We start from the raw sequence: 7,737 nt of genomic DNA, 5'->3' as shown, positions 1-7,737 counted from the left end.
TGTCATACAGCTGAGACAGCATAATATCTGTCTTTCGCCTAAAGATTTAATCATAGTAATCAAACAGTACAATCAGCTTCTTGAGTAGCAGCCGCATTACTGGGTGTCTGCAGGCACGGGATGAACAGAATGGTTTCTGCATTGCTTCACTGCCGAACCAAATAGATCTGTTTACTTCAACAGGACATTCTCCTTTCAGACTCTGACAGGTAATAGCCCTCTTCAGGCATTATCTTCTCCTCTGCAAACTCAAAATGAATATGTGTTATAGTAATGAGAAAATAATTCAGTAGTTTGAATTTGGCATTGGAAGTAAATGCTGAATCCACTCTACTGTCTGTAGCTCCTGTATAAACTGTGGTGGATCATGCCAACAGGTAGCCTACAAAGGGATGTAGTGGAACCTCACAGCCACCACAGGAGTGGCATTGTTATTGTTAGGTGCGAAGTTGTGCCCAACCCATCGCAACCCCATGGACAATGATCCTCCAGGCCTTCCTGTCCTCTACCATTCCCCGGAGTCCATTTAAGTTTGCACCTACTGTTTCAGTGACTCCATCCAGCCACCTCATTCTCTGTCATTCCCTTCTTCTTTTGCCCTCGATCACTCCCAGCATTAGGCTCTTCTCCAGGGAGTCCTTCCTTCTCATGAGGTGGCCAAAGTATTTGAGTTTCATCTTCAGGATCTGGCCTTCTAAGGAGCAGGCAGGGCTGATCTCCTCTAGGACTGACCGGTTTGTTCGCCTTGCAGTCCAAGGGACTTGCAAGAGTCTTCTCCAGCACCAGAGTTCAAAAGCCTCCTTTGATGCTCAGCCTTCCTTATGGTCCAATTTTCGCAGCCATACATTGCAACTGGGAAGACCATAGCCTTGACTAAACGCACTTTTGTTGGTAGGGTGATGTCTCTGCTTTTTAGGATGCTGTCTAGATTTGCCATAGCTTTCCTCCCTAGGAGCAAGCGTCTTTTAATTTCTTTGCTGCAGTCCCCATCTGCAGTGATCTTGGAGCCGAGGAAAATAAAATCTGTCACTATCTCCATTTCTTTCTATTTGCCAGGAATTGAGAGGGCCGGCTGCCATGATCTTTGTTTTCTTGATGTTGAGTTTCAAGCCAACTTTTGCACTCTCCTCCTTCACCCGCATCAACAGGCTCTTTAGTTCCTCTTCACTTTCTGCCATTAGAGTGGTATCTTTTAATTTATTTGCTGCAGTCCCCATCTGCAGTGATCTTGGAGCCCAGAAAAATAAAATCTGTGGCATATAATCGCTAAATTCAAAACGTTGTAGTCCCAATATGTTACCAGGTTCTTGGATTGGCAGTTGCGTTACTGAATTGCATATGAGGACTAGTGCATCACAACCTTTCGGTTCCATGGCTTCTAACCACAGAACCTTTTTACAACAATCCCAGAGCTATCTTTGGTCTTAATTTGATAACATTGTTTGGCCAGTCCAGTTCTCACTTATGGTTTCCCAGCCTGCACAACAATTCCCAGGCTGTACTTCTGTCTTACTCCTCCCTTCCTTCACTCAGAAGAACAACACTTTTCCAACAAAGCTCAAAGGTTCATGCTCCTGCGGCCACTCCTTGGAGTACCAGGAGCAAAATGGAGAGCAAAAATTGATGTTTATGACAGTATGACAGCCTTCAAATTTTGAATTCGGAAGTGATATCACTGCATTACACAACACTTTTGGGAACTCCTACATTGTCACACAACACTGTGATTTCACTTTAGGTTGATCCTGAATTTGCTCTTGGCAGAATGCAACACCTACCTGCACAGGCTGACTCCTTCATCCTCATGTAGCTTTGCCATTGGCCAACCTTCATCCCAATACCTTCTCCAGGCACCTGTTCAGGACTTCCAAAGAACCCCTGACTCAGCTATTAAAGAGATATAGAGGTGGGTGTTACCTGCATATTGGTTAAGGTGACCAGATTTCAACATTGGTAAAGCGGGACACCATTGACCAGCGGGTTTCTTGATTTAAAATGTGGTCTATATGGAGCAACAAAAAGTTTCATAGAATGCATAGAACACAAAAATAGTATTGTAATATATATTTTTAAATTTCAACATAAGTACAATTTGCCAGGTGCCCCCAGATGTCCCTCCAAAAGTGGGACAATCTGGTCACCTTAATATTGGTGGAACATATTGGAACAATTCCCCACAGGGCCTCTTGCAGCAGTTTCATGTAGATATTGAACTGGGGTTGGTTTATTTATTTGAATTACACTGTTTAAATTGTTTGTTTTGGAAATTTCTGTAAGCTGCTATCCTAATAGCATAAAAGTGACATAGAAGTGCCCTGATAATTCATTAAATAAATAAAAGCAAGCTCAACTCTCCAGGGTGAGCAACTAAGGAACAAGATGATTAAGTGGCCATTCCACTGAATCAAGCAATTACAAAGTAAATTAAGTCTAGAATACCTCAAGAAAGAGGTAAACAAGACGGTTTTTATTAGAAATGTTGCATGACCACATGGTAATGATATAGGATTTTTTTTAAAGGTAGATTTGATTAAGAATGGCCTGCAAAAGGTAGCTCCTCCACCAGGCATTGGTTGAGGTCGATCCGAACCACCACTTCCCACTGGTCTCCCCCCAAGCCCTCCCTCCAACAATCATTACAGATCTGCCCAAACCACTGAGCCTCAGCACAATTTAATCAATGTTTCTAGGATTCTACCATTCTACAGTGTTTATTATTATTATATCGTTGTTATTGTTACTGTTGGTACCACATTACTATAATCTGAGTTAATGGTATGGTTCCCTTTGGGGAGGGTGATGTATAAACAAACAAATAAATGAATGAATGAATAAATATTGGTCTACATCTTCTCTTAAAAAAACATGGGTCTTAGTATACCCCAGAGACTAACCATTAACCAATAAGGAATACATAATCATTTAACTAAAATAATGACAAACAGATTATGGCAACAGAAGCCATGGATTAATGAAATGATTAATTAAATTAAAAGAACCTTTAAATATGAATAGAAAATAGTTACATAGCAATATGATATGCTATATTCGATCCTCTTAATAATCTTCAGCCTAACAATTAAGCTCTCTAAGAGCAATCCTAAAATAGGGCTGATTCTGCACTTACTTTGTTTTTTCTGTTGTGGATCTTACTGATTTCAGATTGATTTGAACTCGAATCTTCCTCTATTCCCCCCCCCCCCAATAGTGTTCTGCACTGGATTGAGGAAGCTCAGATTGGGGAGGGGTGCCAATTACATCACAAGTATCTTTTCTTGAACGGGGTGGGGGGGAGAGGATTGGAAACAGTAGAGGACATGGAAATAACAAGAGGCAAATCTCTGCTGAGAGACGTTAGGGCTTCTGGAGCGCAGTCACTTTAAGGGAAGCCTTGCAACTGGGAACCAGGAAGTCTTTGAACTTACACCCTGGCCAGTCAGGAAAGACTGCTTTGCTCCGAGGCACAGAGCAATGAATTAATTCAAAAAAAGCAAAAATCTGCACATTTACTCATGGCATTTTTTTAAATTATCGAGGCTTATATCCACTCCAGGATATTGCGGGAGAAAGGTAGGGTCCCCACAAATCAATCATACATGTTGCAGAAGGAAAATTTAAACCACCCAAAATCAAAATGTAAATCAAATTCAATGTTGACTACAGGGATTTAGTCGATCTGGGAGTGGGTTAAAAGCCCCGTGCAGACTACACCTAGGTCTACACAGAAGCAAGCCTCATTTTACTGATTTGAGCCTATTTGAGGAAAGTGCAGCCTAAGTGACTCTAGATCCAAAACTATTCAAAGTTACCCTTCATAAGACCAGTGGATTTAGATAGAGAGAGAAAGCATGAAAAAGGACAAAGGAATAATTAACAAGGGACCAGGACTGAAGAGAGAAAATAGGAGGAGATTGCTAAGGGAGACATGAGAGATTGCCATCAGAGAAGAGAATATCACAAAGACATCAGAACTTCTTATAAAAAGAGAAAAGGACACCTTCTAACATTGTCCCCACCCTGCACTTTTTATACCATTGTCACTCATGAGAGGTGACCCTATTCAGTCTTAGAAGTAAGAAACTTCTCTACTTATCCAGTTATCCAAATATATGATCCAGTTATTTTCTGTTTGGGAGTCATAGACTCACAGAATCATAGAATCATAGAGTTGTAAGGGGCCATACAGGCCATCTAGTCCAACTCCCTGCTCAACGCAGGATCAGCCCAAAGCATTCTAAAGCAACATGATCAGGGAGCCTCTTTCTTTGTCTACTACATTCTCATTAAAAAAACACTCTTAATTGTTCTTTCCATTCTCATCACTACACACAAAGGCATAAAAGGCCATTTGGTTCATAATAAAATCAGCTCTGTGCTTTTGATAGTTCTTTAATTCTATTATATTTGTGCCATCAATTATGCAGAAAAAATATGCCACCTTTGTCTTCTCATCAACTAAATGGCTGAATTACTTTCTTCACATGGCCTGGAAGGTGTATCTGAATTACTAAGATTGCATGATTCGGCTGCTTCCCCTTTATAAAGCTCCCATTGTTCTTTATATCTTGTTGTGTAACTGGCCAGACCCAGGAATTGTTAAAATAGTCAGGCTGTAGTTGGGATAGGAACCAGTTTGAAGGATTATATTTACATGTTCTAAATTCTCTTCTGCCAAAATGATTTTTCTGTATTGAAATGTTGCTGGGGTTCTGTCACATGCATTTGCAAAAGTAGCTTGGAGTGTTCCAATTCTTTAAGGCCTGGACCATAGCCCAGGTCCATTACCTTGCTCTAGCTGAATGCAGGTAGCTATGCACTCTTCCATGGCCAGCCATTTTCATTCAGCTACTCCAGTCTGACACTAAATATACACACAAAGGCTGAACAGAAAAGCTTATACCTTATGCATTCTCATGAGCAATCACCATATACATTGTAATAATATTGACTGAATAAGAGTGATTAAAAATTCAGGGGGTGTGGCTAAAAGTGGGTGTGGCTAAAGATGTCATCCTGAGAGGGTGGCAGGGCTCTGCTATCTCTGAAGCCTGACAGGGGTCAATTGCGCAAGCAATTGGCAGAAAAGAGGAGGGGTACACAAACCCCACCTCACCTTTCTACCCAGGAAGTTCTTGGGGCCGTCTCCAATCCTTTAGGGAGTATATCTCCCTGGATTATAGGCTGTCAGCGTTCCAGGTCCAGAGGACGACTGCCATTTTCTATCTCGGACTTTCTTTTCTTTCTTTAATCTTAAAGTATCTGCTTCAACCCTACATGATGATTTACCACAAATGAACGTTTTGAACTGAGGGGAGGACATCGGCTGAGTTCCAAAACATCATTTACTGCAAGTATCTCTCGTTTTTTTTTCTCCGTCTCTCTTCCTGCATCAAAGCCCTTTGTTTCCCCCCTCCTCTTACTCTGCTCTGCCCGAAGCCACCTCGTTATGAGGCAGGCTAATTCTCCTAACTAAGCAGAAGAAGGACTCAAATCAACTCGAATTAATTGGCAAAAGCTCTTATTGTAATTGTTTTGGTTTTCGGAGATAAGAGATAAGAGCTGTGAATGGGAAGATCTCACGAGAACTCTGTGCCAGCACGAGAATATCTGCCTTAACTGACTTCAATACGTCACATGCCAGAGGATAAAACAGAGGACCTCTACTGGTCACTTGTAAAATTGTTTGAGACCGTTTTTTTTTAAAGTCAAAAACATGTCTATGTTAAAAAGATTGGCTCATCTAATAGAGATACAAACCCAAGATTTCAAAGTATTTATAGATGGATCAATAACAGTGACTGATGACAGCTCTAAACAAGGTAGAAAACCAACAGTAGAAGAGAAATCTGAAATTCTGGAGACGGAAAATGGGATGCCGGAGTTCTGCAGCCCAGATAAGGACACCCTTTTTAAAAAGACATACAGCCATCTCAAAGCAACAGTGTACAAAAATCAATCAAAAGAAATATGGATCTGCAGTGAAAGTAACCGATTTAAAGGAGCTCTTTGGGGGAAAAATTGTATTGATACTGGAGTCCAGGAGGTGCAACGGCCTCAAGATTTATCGATGCATATTCTGCGGGAAAGAGTACAACTGCACTTTCTACGCCAAAGGCCAATGGGACAGAATATAAGTCTACGGGAACGACAAGATGTAGCAAGCCTCGAGATGAGACCCCCTTAAGAAGACTGAAAGCTCATATTGTTTTATGTTTAATGTTATACTGTATTCTATATTTCTATTTTTATGAAAAAGGGGAAGCAGTGTCTCTTTCTCTCTTGTTTCTTGTTTCTTTTCCTTTGTAGGCATATAGGTAATATAATCATTAGTGTTGGAAATATAAAATGGGGTTCTCCCCCCCTATTTTTTCTTTCTTCTATTAGTGTATTGTTCTAGGGCCAAAGCCTACACTGACCTGTAGAAAATGTTTAATGTTAAGCTTTCAACTTAAATCTGAAAATATACCTGTCAGGATGGCTCTTAGAATGGGTCAAGTATAAATTGTTTTGTAGATGTATAAGAATTAAGGATAAGGAGAAGCTATAGAAGACTGAAAGCTTATATTGTTCTATGTATAATGTTAAGCATTTAATCTAAACCTGGAAATCTTATTATTCTCTGTATTAACAACATATACTGTATCCTACATTGCTATTTTTATGAAAAAGGGGAAGCAATGCCTTTTTTCTCTCTTGTTTCTTTTCCTTAGTAGGCATATAGGTAATATAATCGTTAGTGTTGGAAATATAAAATGGGGCTTTCCCCCCTTATTTTTTTTTATTGGTGTATTGTTATAGGGCCAAAGCTCATATTGATCTGTAGAAAATGCAAAGCTCTCAACTTATACCTGTCAGGATGGCTCTTAGAATGGGTCAAGTATAAATGGTTTTGTAGATGTATCTGTATTAAGGATAAGGAGAAATTATGAAATCCTTTTGTAATTTTTTTTTCTTTGTACATCTTTAAGGCAAAGCCCTACTTTCCTCTCCCTTCATCAGGGTATTGATACAGGGCCAAAACTCATACTGTTCTATAAGAAATGTTTGATGTTAAGCATCTAACTTAAACCTAGAAATATCTGCCAGGATAGCTCTTAGATTGTATCAAGCAGTTAACGTGAGGTCTACGATCTCTCAAGTAAGTTGATTAATAATAACTTTTCTTTTGTATATCTAAACAGGCCTTTTTTTTTAATGTAGTGGAAATGTGGATGGCTCTTAGACTCATGGCTCTTAGAGTTTTGGGCAAAAGTTTATATCACTGTGGAGTCAATGTGGGGTCGTATATTTTCAAATGATGATTATATTTTATTTACTGCTTTTTGTATCAATAACTCGTGTTGCATCCTATATTTCTATCTTTATGAAAATAAAAAAAAATCATTACAAAAAAAATTCAGTCACATGTTTGTTTCCAGGCAAATAAAATGTTTAAAATCATATAAATTCAGCTTGAATTTGTTAATGCTAGAACAACAATTTAGCCATTATCTACACTATACATTTTGATGGCACCATCATTTTTAAATAGGTCAAGTCTTAGAACTGTGTATTTTAGGCAAATCTGAAAAGACATCATCATCTGAGGAGAATAAATGCAGGTAAATATAGGCTGTCAAGTTCTTGGTAAAAAGTGAAATTCCATTAGGACAAATAATGCATTAGGAAAAAATTATTTCTGGATCTCCTTTGGGCTTCTATGTCTGCTCAGTGTCCTTATCAAAACTGGGACAGTGC

The 7,737-nt window shown here is 39.4% G+C and overlaps 1 long non-coding RNA gene across 1 annotated transcript in view; it reads left to right on the top strand.

Annotated features, from left to right (window-relative positions):
• Positions 1-7,737, top strand: part of LOC143840900 (uncharacterized) — a 182,295-nt gene that overhangs the window by 37,237 nt on the left and 137,321 nt on the right. The window lies entirely within an intron of this gene.

This window comes from Paroedura picta, chromosome 7 (assembly GCF_049243985.1).
Source record: "Paroedura picta isolate Pp20150507F chromosome 7, Ppicta_v3.0, whole genome shotgun sequence".
Taxonomy (NCBI): Eukaryota; Metazoa; Chordata; class Lepidosauria; order Squamata; family Gekkonidae; genus Paroedura; species Paroedura picta.
This window is presented reverse-complemented; position numbering and strand designations above follow the sequence as displayed.